This window comes from Octodon degus, unplaced genomic scaffold (genome assembly GCF_000260255.1).
Source record: "Octodon degus isolate 3935 unplaced genomic scaffold, OctDeg1.0 scaffold00200, whole genome shotgun sequence".
NCBI classification, from domain to species: domain Eukaryota; kingdom Metazoa; phylum Chordata; class Mammalia; order Rodentia; family Octodontidae; genus Octodon; species Octodon degus.
Window position 1 is genome coordinate 3948780 of NW_004524776.1, and position 17487 is coordinate 3966266.

The 17487-nt window shown below is 41.2% G+C and overlaps 1 protein-coding gene and 1 pseudogene across 1 annotated transcript in view; one reads left to right on the plus strand and one right to left on the minus strand.

Annotated features, from left to right (window-relative positions):
- CUNH16orf45 (chromosome unknown C16orf45 homolog) overlaps positions 1 to 17487 on the minus strand; it is a 157456-nt gene that overhangs the window by 117449 nt on the left and 22520 nt on the right. The gene's annotated exons all lie outside the window — the stretch shown is intronic.
- On the plus strand, positions 601 to 1052 carry LOC111813571 (annotated as a pseudogene).

Genomic DNA, 17487 nt, shown 5'->3' on the forward strand with positions numbered 1-17487 from the left:
AAGGAGAACTAAAGGCATTCTCAGGGGAAGAAAAACTAATGAGAATTTTTGATAGCAAACCTGCCTTAAAGAATGGTTAAGAAAGTCCTCTAAACAGAAATGGAGAATAGAAATCCTCTGGGATTTAAAAGGAAGACCTTGGAATAAGTAAAAATAGGAACAAATATAATAGACTGTTTCTTATGAGTTTCTTAAGTTATATTTGATGCAAAGACAGCGTCTGAAATGAAAATTAGAACTCTGGCATGGTGCAGATTGTATCTGGAAAAAGCACTTACTCCTACTTAAAATATGGAGTAGGATTGGGGTATACTGGTATTGGGGTATTCGGGTATTGGGGTATAGTGGCAAGTACCTGCAGCCCCACCTACTTAAGAGGCTGAGGCAGGAATATCACACCAGTCTAGGAGTTCCTGGCCATCCTTTGCATCCTATACTTATCTCAAAAATCAAAAGGCATGGTCCAGGCCTTTCTCCTACAGTTGCAAAGATGTGGGGGTGCGGGTGTTGGAGACCTCTTTGTGTGTTGTCTTTGCAGTTGTTCGGAAGCAAATGTATTTTCAAAAGCTAAGGGCCCCAGTGATCCCTCTTACCAGCGCAATGGCAGTCTCAGGTTGCGACAAGGACAATGTCAGTGCGGGCTGTAAAAAATGTGGTTACCCTGGTCATCTGACTTTTGAATGCTGCAATTTTCTCTGAGTAGACCCCAAGGGACATAGTTCTAGATGTCAGCAGTACAAGCAGTGAAGACAGTGATGAAAGAATGAAGAGTTAAATAAATTACATGCATTCTAGAAAAAACAAGAATAAACGAGGAAGAGAAGAAAAGAGAGAAAAGTAAAGAAAAAATCAAATTGAAAAAAAAAAGAAAAGGTCTTATTCCAGTTTCACTGAAGAAGACTCTTCCAAACAAAAGAAGCAGAAATATTAGAAAAAAGAAAAGAAAAAAAGAACAAATCCAAAAAAGGGAAACATCACGAAAAGGAAAAAAAGAAGGGAAAAAGGAAAATCATTCTTCTACCCCTAATCATTCTGAATTCACAAAAAAGTAACTGAGACTTCAGCCTAAGTCATTTAATTTAAAATATCATCTTTAAAAAATGCTCTTTCTTGGAGTTTTTTATATAATTATGCTTTGTAATAAATCCTAGCCTTTTCCATATAGACATTTTTCATTGGTGAGACAATTATTCCTCTGGCAGTATGTGTTTGTTTTTTTTTTAATTTTATTTATTTGTGTGTGTGTGTGTGTGTGTGTGTGTGTGTGTGTGTGGCCAGCTCAGCCCACCAGGGGGCGGGGCTGGTTGGCATGTGGTGCTGGGGGATTGAACTGTGGTCCCTGTGTTTTGCTAAGCTTGTTCTAAGTCGGTACTTTAGACCACTGAGCCATCTCACCAGCCCCAGTATATGTTTAAAGATGTCTTGTTCCTTAATTGCCATGTCTCAAATATACATATTTGTGCATAGAGAACACATTATTTTTGGTATTTGTATCTGTTTGGCTAGTGCTATTATTTCATAAGTTGGTCTTAAATGGCCCTTGTACAGTGAATACAAATAATTTACCTATTATTTAACATTCCTGAATCAAGAGTCCACCTTCCAGCAATGAAGCAAGGTACGGGGTAATGATTTGTTGTTGATGCTGAAAAGTTTAATAGGTTTATATACTGTGATATAATATATAAAGATAGTAAAGTTCTTTACTCTTGTGTTTAAATCTCTAGGCTTTTAAAAATATAGTACATAAAACTGCTTTACTGGCCATGGTATCTGCAGGAAGATAGTAATAAAAATATTTATAACAAAAAAAAAAACATGGTCCAGGGAGATAGCTCAGCAGTTTATGTGCCTGCCTGGCAAGTACAAGGTCCTGAGTTTTATCCCTAGGGTGGAAAAAAAATCAAAAGACAAACAAAAAAGTGGTATGGTTAAAGAGACCTAAAAGATCGTTACTGAGAAAAACCCTAATAAACTCTCTAGCTTTACTTCCTCTTTGTTGATTTAAAAATCACTAATTTTGGAGTTCACTCAGCTGGGCACAATACATTGTTGGTCTCCCACTAGCTTTGCTGTACAGAGCACCTCTGATGTGTGAGTTATGATGATAATGGTTGCCTAGGTTACTTTCAGACTTGACTATTCTTGCAGACTTGACTACCTTGCTGAAAACAAGGATTCTTCACTTGGGGACTCAAATGGAATGAGAACTCTGGATATCTCTGCCCTTGCTATCTTAACCTTTGGGTCAGATTCTACCCAGTTCCATGTGTAAACATGTTGGTCCTTTGTTTTATCCAAACCTATAACACCAGGTTAACTTGACCTACCCCCCTCCCCTCCCCCAATCCTTGAAGGCTTAATACATCTACCAGCCACCATACCTAGAAATACTTGACTGTGGAAGGAGGAAACTGAGGTAGACCTCAATTCCTAGAAGACCTTTCTCACTATCCAGAAAAGACATGAATGTCCCTTCCCCTCACCTGTCTCCTTTCCTTAGCATTCCTTTCTTGCATTTACAATTCCCCAGCTCACAGGAGTTGAGAAATTTATTCGTGAGCAAAAATTCTTTCCTTTCCAGTATTTGGCCACTGAATAAAGCTCTTTCTTTTGTGGAATTGATTTTGCTTTTATTGTTTTACAAGCTTCTGGACCTGTCAATATGTATGATGTGATTAAAAAAAAAAAAAAACCCTTTTTTTTTTGCATTAGATGCCAATTTTATTTCACTTGCGACCACATGCATCTGTCTAATCTCTTTTTATTTTATTGAAAAACAAATAACAATGAGACAGCTTCAAAACAGATTAATAGGATGGTTTCAATAATTAATACATTTCATATTGTTGTCTTCGTAGTGGTTATTCATAGTACAAGATGCGGACATGACATCCTGTCCAAACACTATTAGTACAAATCTTTCTTCTCATTGAACTAAAAGAAAGTAGCTGTATATCTATCCTAACTGTTTTGTATATACATATATAAATTGGTGATTTTAATCACAGGCTTGCACCACCATTACCAGTCTGTTCTTGATACTTCCTAAGCAGTTCTGGAAGTCTCTTTCTTGAGTATCTGTAATCGAGATGTTGTAGCTGCTTTGATGTCCCAAATTAATTCAAAGTGTTCACCTTTCATGGTCAGTTTTACTGAGGAGGAGTCAGAAGCCACACAGTGCCAGACCCAAGGCGTGAGGCAGACGGGAGGACATGCATAGTGTTTGCATGCACCTGCCTTTCTGCTGGATGGTGCTCGGTCGCAGCATCGTCTTGTTTTTATCACTCCTCACAGCAGTGACAGGAGCAATGGGAGAGCATGTTTGAAGCTAGGGGAGCACTTTGAGGGAAATTAAAGGCAATGTATATTTTACCATAATAATTTTTAAAGAATTTAAACATTACCCATACATTTTGATCACCCTTTCTATAGATATTTTAACATTATTAAAATAGTTATCAGAGCAACCACTGAGAACATTATAGAGTTATAAATAAATAAAGATGTGATCCTAACAAATGCCAAATAGTTCACAGGAAGGTAATAAAAAGAGGAATAAGAAACTTTCAATGTATGTGTGTGTATCCACTGTTAATTTTATCACATGTACAGGTTTATGTGATCACGATCCCAGTCAAAATGCACAAACAGTTCCATCACATAGATCTCCAGTATGTCCAGAGATACTATTAGATTTTTCTGGATGCTAGTTTAATTCCTAAAATTAATTAATTAATTTTAACTTATATCTTTGGCAGAGGTTCTTGCTATGCAGCTCAGACTCCTTGTGATCCTCCTGTTTCAGCCTCTCCAGCACTGAGATTACAGGCTTTCCCCACCATGCCCGGTCTCAGTGGCCAGCATGGCATGTGGCACAGGAGATCGAACCCAGGGTCCTTTCACTTGCCAAGCAGGCACTTAGACCACTGAGCTATATCCCCAGTCCTATGCCTGAAATTAAAATAAATAAATAAAAATAAAAAACAAATCAAAAAACCAGCATACACAAAAGAACACCACATGTGCTCCATGGCGTTGGGATGCTCACATTGGGAAGTCCTGTGCTAGAACAGCACGGCCTCATTGCTAAAGCAGGGCTCCCCAGCAGCTGTGGGAGCAAGGGCAAGAGTGTGTGGGCGGCAGGTGGCTTTCTTTGTGCATGAACTCCCAAAGGAACAAGTTTGGGAATACTGAAGATGCAAAGTTACAATGAGCATTGTTAAGGTTAGTGTGAAAGCCAAGGCCAGGGGCTGGTGAGATGGCTCAGTGGTCTAAAGCACCTACTTAGAACAAGCTAAGCTAAGCCAAGCAAAGCACAGGGACCTCGGTTCAATCCCCCAGCACCACATGCCAGCCCTCCCGCCCCCTGGTGGGCTGAGCTGGCCACACAAAAAATAAATAAATATTTAAAAAAAAAAAAAAAAAAGCCAAGGCCAGGCTATTCCTGACATGACCTCAATGGCAGATGACAAGGTAAGGCAACGTGACTCAGCCTCTTATGCATTTTCTCCTCCACCTTCCATAGTGACTCTCAGGCTTCCTAGCTTTCTGGTGTTGGGATCTGGCCACATCTCTGTTGAACAGTGGCTTAAAGGATGCCTCTCAGGGATTCTCAAAGACCCCAGTGTCTATACTAATACTGAAAGCCTTGGATCTTGTTTCTGTCACTGGATTCAGAATAGCACCCACCCCACGCCACCACCATCTCCACTGCAGGATTTCTCACCCCAGCGTTACTAATATTTTGGGCCAGATAAGTTAGGTTGGGGAGGAGGAGAGGGCTATGCTGGGCACTGTAAGAGCTTTAACAGCATCAGTGGTCTCTACCCACTAGATGCCCGTAGCACCCCATCATCTCAGCTGTGACAATTAAGAATTCCTCTAGATACAGACAAATGTCCCTTGGAGTGGCACAATGTCACCTCTCATTGAGAACCACTACTTCTGGTGACTGTCTTGGTGCACAGGAACTGCAGTTTTGGTGGAGCTTGGGTGACACTGTGGGGCATACATAGGATGCTGATGCAGCCTTGTTAGCCAGAGCTTTCCATCCCAGGAGCAAATACATCCTACCCAGTTCACTAAAGTTCTTCCCTGAGTGGTTTCTCTCTGACAGATCAGTTACACTCTTCAGGGGGTGATCCAGTGAGGAAGCAAGGGAAAGTGACTAAAGGATGGAGTAGCTTGTACATCAGCTGAAACAAACAGGGCTCCACGACTTTTTCCAGGCTTTGAACCTCTCTGCTGTTGCCTGTTCATGGGCAAAATCAGATGTCTGGGTGATGACTCTGCCTGGTTTAAGAAACCAGTGCTGGCTGTGCACTGGCCTCTGTGTCAGTGTCCCCTGCCACCTGGCAACAGAGGGGTGAAGTGGATCCAGGGGACATCTCCATTGATTCATCTTCAGGAATCAATAATCTGAGTCACCACCTGACATTTACTTGTGCAGCGTCCCTCCTTAATAGTGTGATATATTTATCCACTTCCCAGTTGCCTCTTCTCTCTCCAGAGCCCGGTGAATTAACTGTCTGTGCTGGAGCCCCAGGGACCTTCTCTCAGATTTGTAAATGCACCGTGGAGACTGTTCTTCTACTATTCATGCTGTTTTCTTCCCATCAGAACACCTTCTCTCCCTGCCTCCTCTCCCAGGAGCAGCCTCCTGTTCTGTGCTTCCCATTGCCTACCATCCCCTCCTGACATCACCCCAAACCAGCTCACATCCTCCAGTTATAATCTCAAGACACTTTAGACTTCAGGTTTATGGGTTCAGCAAATGAAATTCATTTTTAACAACAAAATTTTTTAGTATAAATATGTCCCAAATATTGCATGAGACAATTTACTTCTACTTAAAAACTTATATTCAGAAATTTAGGGCTGGACACAGAGCTCATCAGATTAAAGCTCCTGCTTAGGCAGACGCAGGGCCCTGGGTTTGATCCCTGGTGTGCCATCTGGCCCCATCCCCGGGATGTGCTGAGACAATGACAGTGACTGAGACTGGGTGTGGTGGCACGCACCTGTAATCCCAGCACTTGGGAGGCTGAACACTGGAGGATCACTGTGAGTCCGATCTGTGTAGACCCTGTACTAAATATATTTAAAAAATTTGTTGTTCATCTCAGGGTCATAGTTAATTAACTAGACATTCTGCATTTTATTGGGTAATCTGCCTTTTCCTTCACAGCACTCACCATAAGTTGAAATTATATTTCTATTTGTATGATTAATTCCATGAGGACAGTGGCTACGCTAGAGTTTATTTTCTATGTTCTTCCTAGCTTTTAGCACTGTGTTTTAAGCAGAGAGAGCATGGAATGAACTGTACAAGGTGACTGGATAAGAGTGAGAAGGAAGAAGGGAGAAGGGAAAGAAGGCTGGATAGGCACAGAACTCGTGCAGGACTGTTCTGTCCCTAATGAATCACCTGTAGGCCCCAGAAGCACCAGGCTGTTTCATATTTCGGTGATATTGCTCATTCCCTGCTTCTCCTCCTTCTCCGGGCCCAGGGGTGATTCCTGCCCGGCTTTCCTGGGACTCCCAGACTGAGTCAGAAGCCTTAGAGATCCCAGGAGAGCCACTTTTTCCCTTTAATGAAGCACTTGGCACATTGTATAATTATCCATTAACGTGTCTATCTCACCAGCCCATAAATTCCTTGAGGCTAAGGATGATGTCCAAGCCATCTCGGGAATCCTGTAGGCGGGCAAAGTTGGTGAACTATTCAGCCAGTATTCACTGATATGCTGAGATGTTGAGCTGATGGCCTCTTCTCAGTGTAGCCCACAAATAACAGCCCTTGCTTTTGGCCTTGTACTTTCAGGCTGGACTGGGCATGTCATCCCATCAAAAACATGTGAACAAAACAAATAACACACCTGCCTCCCCTAATGAGTAATGGCTTTTTTGTTGATGTTTTTGCTTATAGATTGGAAAGAAGCCTATTTTGTTCATCATGGAACAAAATGTCTAATTGTCCCCCTTGAAATATGCAGTCCTTCTCTTTCCCCCTTTCTTTCTTCCCCTCCCCCTTTATGTTCTCCCCCTTGAATCTCTCTCATTACTGCTCTTGCTCCTTCTCTAGCCAAGATGGGTCCAAACACCCCATCCCCACCACCCCAACCCAATACTTTTTATTTAGAGGCTCTCTTAGGTAGGGCAGTTTGAACCCCATTCAAAGAATCTTTAGTCCACTCAGGGAATCCTCCTTGGAAGTTGGAGAAGGCTAGGGCAATCTTTAAATCAGTAACCAACTAGGGCTTCCTCTCACAATAACCAATCAAACAAACAAACACATTTATCCTAGAATTCTTTAGAAAAGCAAAAATGTTATAGCCTAAATGCTCATCAATGGAGAATTAGTTAAGGAAAAGAGATATATTCAGTACTCAGGGCTGGGGACATAGCTCAGTGGCACAAGCGCCTGCCTGGGGAGGGCAAGGTTCTGAGTTGCATCCCCAGTTTGAGAGAGAGAGAGAGAGAGAGAGAGAGAGAGAGAGAGAGAGAGAGAGAGAACTATTTAGTCCTCATAAAAGGATAATTCTGTATCTCTGACAGAAAGGATCATGATACATTGAGTGAAAATTTAATCTGTATTTAATATACATGATATCATCTGAACTATTTGCTACTATTTGTTTCTGGAATGTCCATACTTCTAAGTCTCTGTGTTAAAGGCTGGATCCCCAGTTTGGCACTATGGGGAGATAGGGAAAACTTTAAGAAGAGGGACCCAGTGAGAGTAGTCAGGTCATTGGGGATATGCTTTTGGGTTTTGGTACTGGGGATGGAACTCAGGACCTGCAGGCCCTTATGCAGCTGAACTCTCTCCCCAGCCCATGGAGATGTGCTCTTGAAGGAGATCAGGGGATCCCAGTCTCTTCCTACCTTTTTGTTTCCTCTTCCCCATTCTGAGAAGTGATGGGCATCTCTCCCCCCTGGGTTCTCCACCATGATGTTCTGCCTCACCACAGGCCCAAAGCAATAGCCCCAGCTAACCATGGGCTGAAACCCCCACAACTGTGAACCACAGTTACACTGTTTTCTTTATAAGTTGATCATTTTTGTATATTCATTATAGCAACAAGTTTTATTTATTTATTTATTTATTTTTGTTTCTTTTTTGAAACAGGGTACTCCTATGCAGTTCAGCCTGGCCTTGACCTCACTTTGTAGCTGAGACTGGTCTCAAACTCGCCATGATCCTCCTGCCTCAGCCTCCTGAGTGCTGTGATTACAGGTGTGTGTCACCACTTTTAGTAGCAAGCTATTTTTAAAAATACATACTTTGGGGCCAGTGAGATATTTCAGTGGACCAAGCACCTGCTCTGGATCCTCTGTCCCTCACGCCATGCAGGCTCTGCCCACTGGGCATGCTGAGCCAGGGAGAGAGTCCAGGCATGGTGGCACACACCTGTAACCCCAGCTCTGGGGAGGCTGAAAGCAGGAGGGTCACTACAAGTCTGAGTCCGGGTTGCATAGTGAGGCCCTGTACGAAATACACAAATGAAAAATAAATAAATAAAAATACATATGTTAATCTATGTCCAATAAAAGACTGGGGCATATACACCTCACTTGATTTTTTTCTCTTTTTTAATTTTTAATTTTTTATCTTTTATTGATTTTAATGAGGAAAAAGATAACATAGCAATGGAACAGTTTCAAAACAGGTTAGTATGATAGTTAAAATAATTAATACATTGCATATTGTTGTCTTCATAGTAGTTATTCAGAGGACAAGATGCAGACATGATATCTTGTCTAAACAATATTAGTACAAACCTTTCTTCTCATTGAACTAAGAGCAAGTAGCTGTAAATCTATCTTATCTTGTATATATATATATTTTTTTTTTCACTACAAAATACACACCTCACTTGCAATGGGACAGTAGTTTGAGAGCAGGAAATGGCATTTAATGCTTTTTATTCTGCTGTATTATTTGAATTTTTATAATGATCATTTATTCAGGAAAGGTTGTTTTTTGTTTTTTGTTTTTTGTTTCTTTTTTTTGGTGGAACTGGGGATTGAACTCAGGCCCTTGCGCTTGCCAGGGAAGTGCTAATTCTACTGAACCATCTCCCTGGCCCAAGGAGAGGTATTTTTTTTAAAGCTTACTCAGAGTATGTGTGTTGCTCGGCAATAAACACCACAAAATTAATTTCTTAAATCTCAGCCACCTGATGAGAAAGGAAAATGTCAATTTGATGAGCCAGAATTGCTATTAGTAATAGTCAGATGTTAACTATGGTCCTTTCAGGGGGTACAATGGAAAAATCAGGCCAGTGGCTTGTGGATTATGAATACAGGTTAAATGCCTTAACAGTGCATATTGTTGGGCCGGGGAGATAGCTCAGCAGAATAAGCACCTCCCGGGCAAGCGCAAGGGCCTGAGTTCAATCCCCGGAAAAAAAAAAAAAAAAAAAAAAGTGAATATTGTTTTAAAGGTGTATTCATTAAGTAAAACAGTGTTAGAGAACCTGTTAGAGCTTTCAGTGATGTGGAGGATCACCTGGGTGACTATCCTTGAAAGAACAACAGTCGTTTCCATTTTAGCTGTGCCTGACCCTATTTCCATTTATCAATAGGTGCAGAGCTGGCTAGGACTTTTCCTTACCCCTTCAGCTGGCTTTCAGCAGTGCACACTGGTCTAGCTGAGGAGCTGCTGGTAGTCTTTGAAGATGGCACACGTGTTTCCCTGATAACCCACCCCTGCTGCTGTTTAATATGAGCCAGGTCAGGCCAAGATAGAGAGCCAATGCTCCAGGCTGTTGGCTGGGATCGAGCCTCAAGTTAGATGCTATGACTTTCTGGGGCTTGAAAGATTACACATTAGAGCTGAAGCACACATGGGACCTCAAAACATTAGCTACTATCTCAATAATACAATGCAAATTCTTTTTTCTGTATAGCTTCTCTGCATATTGCAGAGGTAAATGCAGACCTCCTACCTAGCCCAGCTCACAGAACTCACCTACTTCTGCAATTCTCAATCTTTCATCCTTATGCCACTCCTCCCTCCTTCATGACTGAATAAAATCTGGATTTGTCCCTGGGTCAAGGCCTTTATTCCAGATGGCCATCACCATGGCTAGACATAAGACTCCTATGTGTGCTGCGGTTTGATTCCTGTTATGCCGTGCTGGCCCCGCCTGCGGGTCGCACTGAGAAAGCGACTGAGACTGGGCATGGTTGTGCACACCTGTAATCCCAGCACTTAGGAGGCTGACCACAGGCGGATGACTATGAGTCAGACCAATATAGTGAGACCCTGGAGATGCTATGGACCCTGTACTAAATACAAAAAGAAAAAAAGAACTATGATCTTGATTTTATATTTCAACATATAGTTGTTTACATAAGCCTAATCCATATCTCCAGAGATTAGAATCTCTAATTAGTTTTTGATGATGACCAGGCACAGTTGATTTTATATACTGAGGGGGAGAGAGTATATACCAAAGGGGAGAGATGGTCTAACCCAATGGAAAACCGGTAGAGCTAGAGACTCCCCAGCTCCTCTTGGTTCTTTCCAACAGATGGTTTGAAGTGAGTTTGTTAGGTATGTTCAGGATTTACTGCTCTTCACAGTAACAGTTAAGATTTAATCATAGACCATGGCTCATCTTATGATGACTACAAGTTAGAAAATACAAAAACAAATCAGGTATTAGCAGAATAAGTCATAAATTTGATACTATGATCTGACTTCAATACAACTTGACTTTGCAAAGTATACTTAAACATATAAACTAAATGAATTTATTTCAATTTAAAGGAATGGGAATTAGTCAAGAGAAATATCAGGTTCTCCATTTGTGTCACAGTTTTAAAGAAGAAATAATTAGTTTTATAAACTAATTCTGGCTCATTTTTGAGGGAGAATTTTAAAATACTGCACACTTAATAGCTGGGTGCAATGGGGCCGGGGAGATGGCTCAGTGAAATAAGCGCTTCCCTGGCAAGCGAAAGGGCCTGAGTTCAATCCCTGGTTCCGCCACACACACACACAAAAAAAAGTAGCTAGGTGTAGTGACCCACGACTATAGCCCCAGCCACGCAGGAGGCCGAGGCTTGAGAATAGCTTGACTCCAGGAGTTTAAGGATAGTCTGGCAATATAGTACGAACCCTTAAGAAAGAGGTAAAGCCTCTGAGATGTAGCCCATGGGTAGACCATTTGCCCAACAAGCACAAAGCCCTGATCTCTGCCATGGGAACTACACACATGCAAAAAGTTAAATTCCTATGAAACTGAATAATTTTTTACTATAGGTGTAAAATTTCTTTTATTATAGATTACTTCCACAGTTGTGGGCAGTAGCATATACTCAATTGATCCTCAATAAACACCATAGACCGAGTTTAGATTCCTGAGATGTGGAAGAGAGTTATTATTATTCAGTTAGTATTAAGAAGTGGTGTTGTTAGTACAGTGGTGAGCACAGCTGACTTCTACTGAATGTCAAGTGAGGTTTTTGCAGTTAGGGAAGCTCATATTTCTTCTTTAAAACTGTGACACAAATGGGGAACCTGATATTTCTCTTGAAAAATGTAGAACATGCTTGAGTTTAATCAAGTAATAGAAATTGGCATGTGAGAAGAAAAAAACCCCAAACTTTTAATACATTTTCTTCTTATCAGTTACATTCATTAATTTGGAAAGGAAAAGATATAAACTATTACAGTATTCTTTAGGGGTTCTAAACAAAAGTGAGGAAAAGATGTTATATTTACACTTTCCATCAGAGGGCTTTTATTTATACTGGGCAAATGCACTGGCTAAATTCCTTGTCTATTCCTTTTTAAAATAACTTTTATATTTTGGAGTATTTTTAGATCTACAAAAAGTTGCGATGACAGTACAGAGAGTTTCCACGTTCCCTTCATTCTTCCACAAGTGTTTAACCTCTTACAAAACTGAGAATATAACATTTATATAAGACTATTCCCCAAACCTCACACTTGATTAGAGGTCATGAGTTTTTCCACTTATGTCCTTTTTGTTCCATTCCCAGATTCAAGGCAGCCTACTACACCGCTCTTAGCATCTATTTGTGAAGTGATCAGAGTCACCTCGTCTTAATTGTATTAACTGGTCTCAGTGTTCCTTGCTCGTTAGATTGTGCTTGCTCCTTTACACAGTTATTCATTTTTCATTCATTCACAGATATTAACTGAACATAGTCAAGTTCCAGGAAAGTAAAACAAGTGTGATCTCTACCCTAACAGAATGCATGGTAGACCAGGATGTGCTATCATAAATAGGGGATGAGAGAGAAACACTGCTGGAGAGAGGGATGCTGAGCCTGGAAGAGAGGTAAGGGAATAAGGTACTGATACTTGAGACCTAAAAGTGTGCAAAGGATTTCATCAGAGGAGGAAGAGAGGAATCAAAGCAAAACACTCCTAAAATAAAATTCTCCCTCCTAGGAACCAAAAGTCAAACAAGCACATAGGAGAGGCCCCAGGGGAGGTTGCAGTGGAAGGCAGATGGAATGCCTTAGTATTGGAAAGGGATCTGAGAATAAGCTAAATTAATTCATAATTGCATTTTAATTGCGTTTTCCTCTGTGTCACCATAGCATTTGGCCTATGCAGTTGCTGCAGTTGCCACAGACTGGTTGGTGCTATGAGCTCGTTGTACCCCTCTCTCCCCCTAGACAAGGAATTCCTGGAAGGAAGCAACTCTGCCTGTGCATCTTGGTTTCCTTCCCCTCCTCAGCACCTAGCAGAGCCATCTATTTAGCTATTTCTTTGATTTTGGAGGATTTCCACAAGTTTTTAATACATTCTGTTTTCTCAGTAAGGTCCCATGCTTTGAAAACTTACTTAAATAAATATATTAATTGCGACCATAGCAAGTAATACATGAAGCTCCTCAGCATCTATGTATTCATGGAAACAAGTGAGACAAAAATTACACAAGGTACAGCCTTGTTTTCTGTTCTTTTCTCCTGCTTTTAAAAAAGGTTGGCTGTAATCTGTTAAAATTGATCTGAAGTCATCAATGTGTTGCCCCTATAGCTGGAAACCTCGAAGTTACCAGTAATTTCTATTGCTTACAGATTATTCTATCTCTTGTGTATAGAAACACCCCAAACGAGCACCTGCAGATGCAGGACTGAGCCATGCAGTTTTTCTCCTGGGTAATGCAATGTCTCCAGCTACAGGACATGCTCTGCAAGCAGGTCCCAGGGTGGTGTTGGGACAAGCATACAACCAAAGACAAACCAAAGACAAAGAATTTCCTTTTCCCATAGTAATAAAAAGGTAACATTTATTAGGTATTTATTCTGTGCTAACAAATACTCCTGCCAAATTATCAAATCCTTCTTTAAAACCTCTCTTTTTGGTACTGGGAACTTAACCCAGGACTTTTGCACTGGGTTCTCCTCCACCCTAGCCCACCTCTGATTTTGAGCTAGGGTAAATCACTAAACTGCTCAGGCCAAGCTTGAACTTATGAGCCTCTTGCCTAAAGCCTCCCCGACTGCTCGGATGACCGGTGGGCATCACTGTATTTGGCTCAAATCCTTGTCTTATTGAATGGTCTTGATAAATGTTATGAGGTAGGTTCATGTTATGCCATTTTACTGAGTATCTGCAAGCAGAGATAAAAGTGACTGTACCAGGATCTGGGTGCTTTAAGAGTGTGAGGAAATGAGCTCTGGGGGAGAGACAGTGCAGATTGCAAAGGGTGAGGAAGACCAGGCACAACATATTAATCTTTAATTAAATGTTTAAACTAGCTAGCACTGTGGCACATGTCTGTGGGCTGATGTCTTAGGCTGAGCAGGAGAATTACTTAGCAGACCCAGAATTAAACGCCAGCCTCAACAACATAGGGGAACTCAATCTCCAAAACAACAATAAGGAAAACCAAACAACCGTATTTGTTATGGTAGGGTGGCACTGGGCACATAGCTTAATGGCAGAATGTGTGTGCAAGGCCCTGGATTCAAGCTTGGCTCCCCCTCCTCAGTAATGGCAGCAGAGTTTGGCTTTGACATCAGAGGTTATGCAAAGGTTTTGAGAAAGGTGGGCTGAAATAACATGGTAAAAGCACTGCTCAGCAGCAGATCATGCAGAGCTGAGGGCATGTGGTTGCTGCATCCTCCATGGAGGCTTCAGGTCCCTTCAGAGAATTACAGTGTGCATTAGCCTTGTAGGGATTCCTACCACTAGGCTTGACATATAGGTAGATCATCAGTACAGTACTTGCCCAGCATGTGTGAAGCCCTAGGTTTGATCCTCTGCAATTAAAAGAAATTTTTACAGCCAAGAAACCCATCATGTAGTTTCACTCAACAATTCCCAAACTTATTGACCACATACTCACCTCTTTTTCTTAGAAGATGTATTAACAGCTGCTATTCCTTGGAACCTACTTTAGAAAATGCTGCCTTTGAGAAAGACAGATCACTACAGGGGATTTCTATCTTTAAACCCTGCCTCTGGTATGTTTCTTTGTGGTGTCATCAGATCTTTGTACACGGAGCTATGAATGCCAAGTTAGTAAGTAATCACACAGAGAGCAGTAGTCTCATCAGTCAGTTCCAAGCTGCTTTGCTATATTTTTAGACAACAGAAAGGGCAGCTGAGTAAATGCTGTAAATCCAACTACCTGATTCCAGCTCTACAGAGGCCAAAGTAATTTAGCCTCCAAAGTCAGTTTTAGAAGCTGGTTACCTACTTGTCCAGGATCCCTATCTCCCTAGAAAGTGATGCAATTTCCCTCAGTCACTTGGGATTCCAAAACCTTGATGTAGTTCTGCAAATATATACTGAGCTCCTACTATATTCCAGCCCCACTTTAACAGTCACTTCACACAGGTATCAGTCACAGGATGGATGATACGGCAATGACCCTGAGCTTACAGTACATATATGCTGTGGACAGTTTTAGTTCACAGAGCAGCTAACTCAGTAACTAGTAAATGATGGATTAAATCCCTCTCTGTTTGAATCAAGTTGAACACCTGATTGAGGTTTTAAAAAGGTCAATAAAACATCATATGTTTGGCATCAAGAAAGAACATCTGGATGAGTAACATACCAAGATTTTCAGTCTTTTTTTTTTTTTTTTTTTTTTTTTGAGACATGCACACTTCAGGCTGGCCTCGAGTTTACTACTGTAGCCCTGCTGGCCTCAAATTCTTAGCAAATTTCCTGCCTCAGCCTCCTGAGCGCTGAAATCACAGGTGTGCACCACCGTACCTGGCCTCTGTCACTTTTTCAGTAGCCCTCTGAGTCTATCCTTCATACATAACCATTCAGGGAACCATGTTTCATTTTATGACCTAAAGCAGTGGTGGAAAACCTATGGCATGTATGTTATTTTTCTCTCAAGACAAAAAATTGTCAATTGTTTTTTCTGAACTAAAATCTCAGTATTCATGTTTAATTACAGTGTTGTTGGCACTTTGTGATAAATAAATGGGCTGTAAAAGTTTTGCCATTGTTACTGTAAAGGATCATTTTGTGAAATGAAAAACTGAGAACCAGTAGCTTTCTTTGTGCTACAGAAATACGGCTAATTAAGGACCTGAATTTTCTGTGCTTCCTTCTCAGGAGAGTGCATAAGAAATGCAGGGGAAAGCAAAAGGTGCTTCCATGTAAAAGTGCATTGTCTAAAGGTCACTTAGGCAAGCTGAGCCTGGTCATTCATTGTCTTTGAGCTATTTCACAACTGTACAAGTAGTAGGGAACCTATACCAGTGCAATAGTAATTCCAATGCACATGCAAATTCTGTTCTATCTCACAGCAGTCCAATAGACTTGCATCGTAGAAAATCAGTGGTACTTTCCTTTGCATGCTTACTGCAGTACTTCTCATCTATCAACTAGAATGTTCTTCAGATTCTTTTAAGCCAGCTATACACTTATTTTTTTCTCTCATTAATGGTATAGAATACAATCTTTTACATGTGTTTATTTTTTATTTTTGTTTTACTTTGCTATACTGAGATGGAACCAAGGTTATGTTAAGATAGCACTCTACCACCGAGTGCTGAGTTACACCACCAACCAACCCTTTTAAAATTTTATTTTCACATAGGGTTGAAAGTTGCCCAGGCTGGCCTTGAAACTTTGCCTTTGTTTCTTTTCTCTCTTTGCTGGGACAAAATATGTGATGCCCAAAACTAAGGAAGGAAAAGTTTACTTAGTTCACAGTTGGTCGAGGCTTCAGTCCCTACTCAGCTGGCTCCCAGGCAGAGTGGCATATGGAAGAGGGCAGCAGGTCATGGCAGTGGAAAACAGCAAAATTAGCAAGAGCAAAAAGAGAGAAGCAGAAGAGAGCAAGCCTCTTTCTCTCCATCATGTAGTATGCAGGTTACCTGCCCCAGGGTGAATGTAGCATTCACACCATTAATCCCAGCATTGGACCATGAGTCAATCAAAAAATCTAGAAGCCCACCCCATGACTGCATGAGGCTTTGGGGGGACATCTAGACACAAACCATAGCAAACTTACTGTGGTCCTTCTGCCTAAGCCTTCCATGATTACAGGCTTATGCTACCACACCCAGCCTTTTTGTATCTTAGTGATAGGATTTTACCTTTTACTGAAGAAGTATCTCTACATAATTATATAAGAAGATATTATTTTCATTTATGCTAGTTTGTATCTAGAGTGTCCCCAAAGGCTAGAATGTTAAAGGTGTGGCAGCTGCCCTATGGGATAAGGTGAGGCCACTGGAATGAAGTTACAGCATGGGCAGTTCTGCATTGAGGGGACATTGGGACCCTGCCCTTTCTCCTTTCTCCCTTTGTCTCCAAAAGAAGCTACTCCCTGGGGGAGTAGCTTTGTTCTTTCACACTCTCACTACTGTGCTATGTGGCCTCAACACTGGCCCAGAAACAAAGCTATTCGGCGGTGGACTGAAGCTTTTGAAACTGTGAGTCAAAATAAGCCTCAAAATGTTTTCTTAGCTATTTTGTCACAGCAACAGAGAGCACTGTATTTCCTCAAATATGACTTATTTCTTGCCTCTGGAAACTGGGTGAATGTTTATCACAACTGTCATGCTGTCATATAGCCACCTGTTTCTTTGGGACATGCATTAACTCTTGAATAATTACTTCTCCTAAATACAGTTTATAGTGTTGTTGGTGTTTTTTTTCAGAAAAGATAAGTTAATGGAGAGGCTGACTCACCAAATATAGACTATGAATCTCTTTCTTGTGATAAAACTCTGAATAATGGTTGCAAATGGTAGTGATAGCATCAGTACCTTTTGCATTCAAACAAGGATGGCCAATCTAGGATAATGGGACACCAGAATTAAACTGGTTTTTCCCAGGAACAATGGCAGGCTTGCAATTTCAAATCTAATTATATTATTGAAAGTCTTCAGAGATGACCCAGGCTGTGGGATCCTGAACAGACCCAGAGCACAGGCCCGGTGAGTGAGTGAGAGGACCGGGGGTCCTTCGGATCCTGAATAGACCCAGAGCGCAGGCCTGGCGAGTGAATGAGA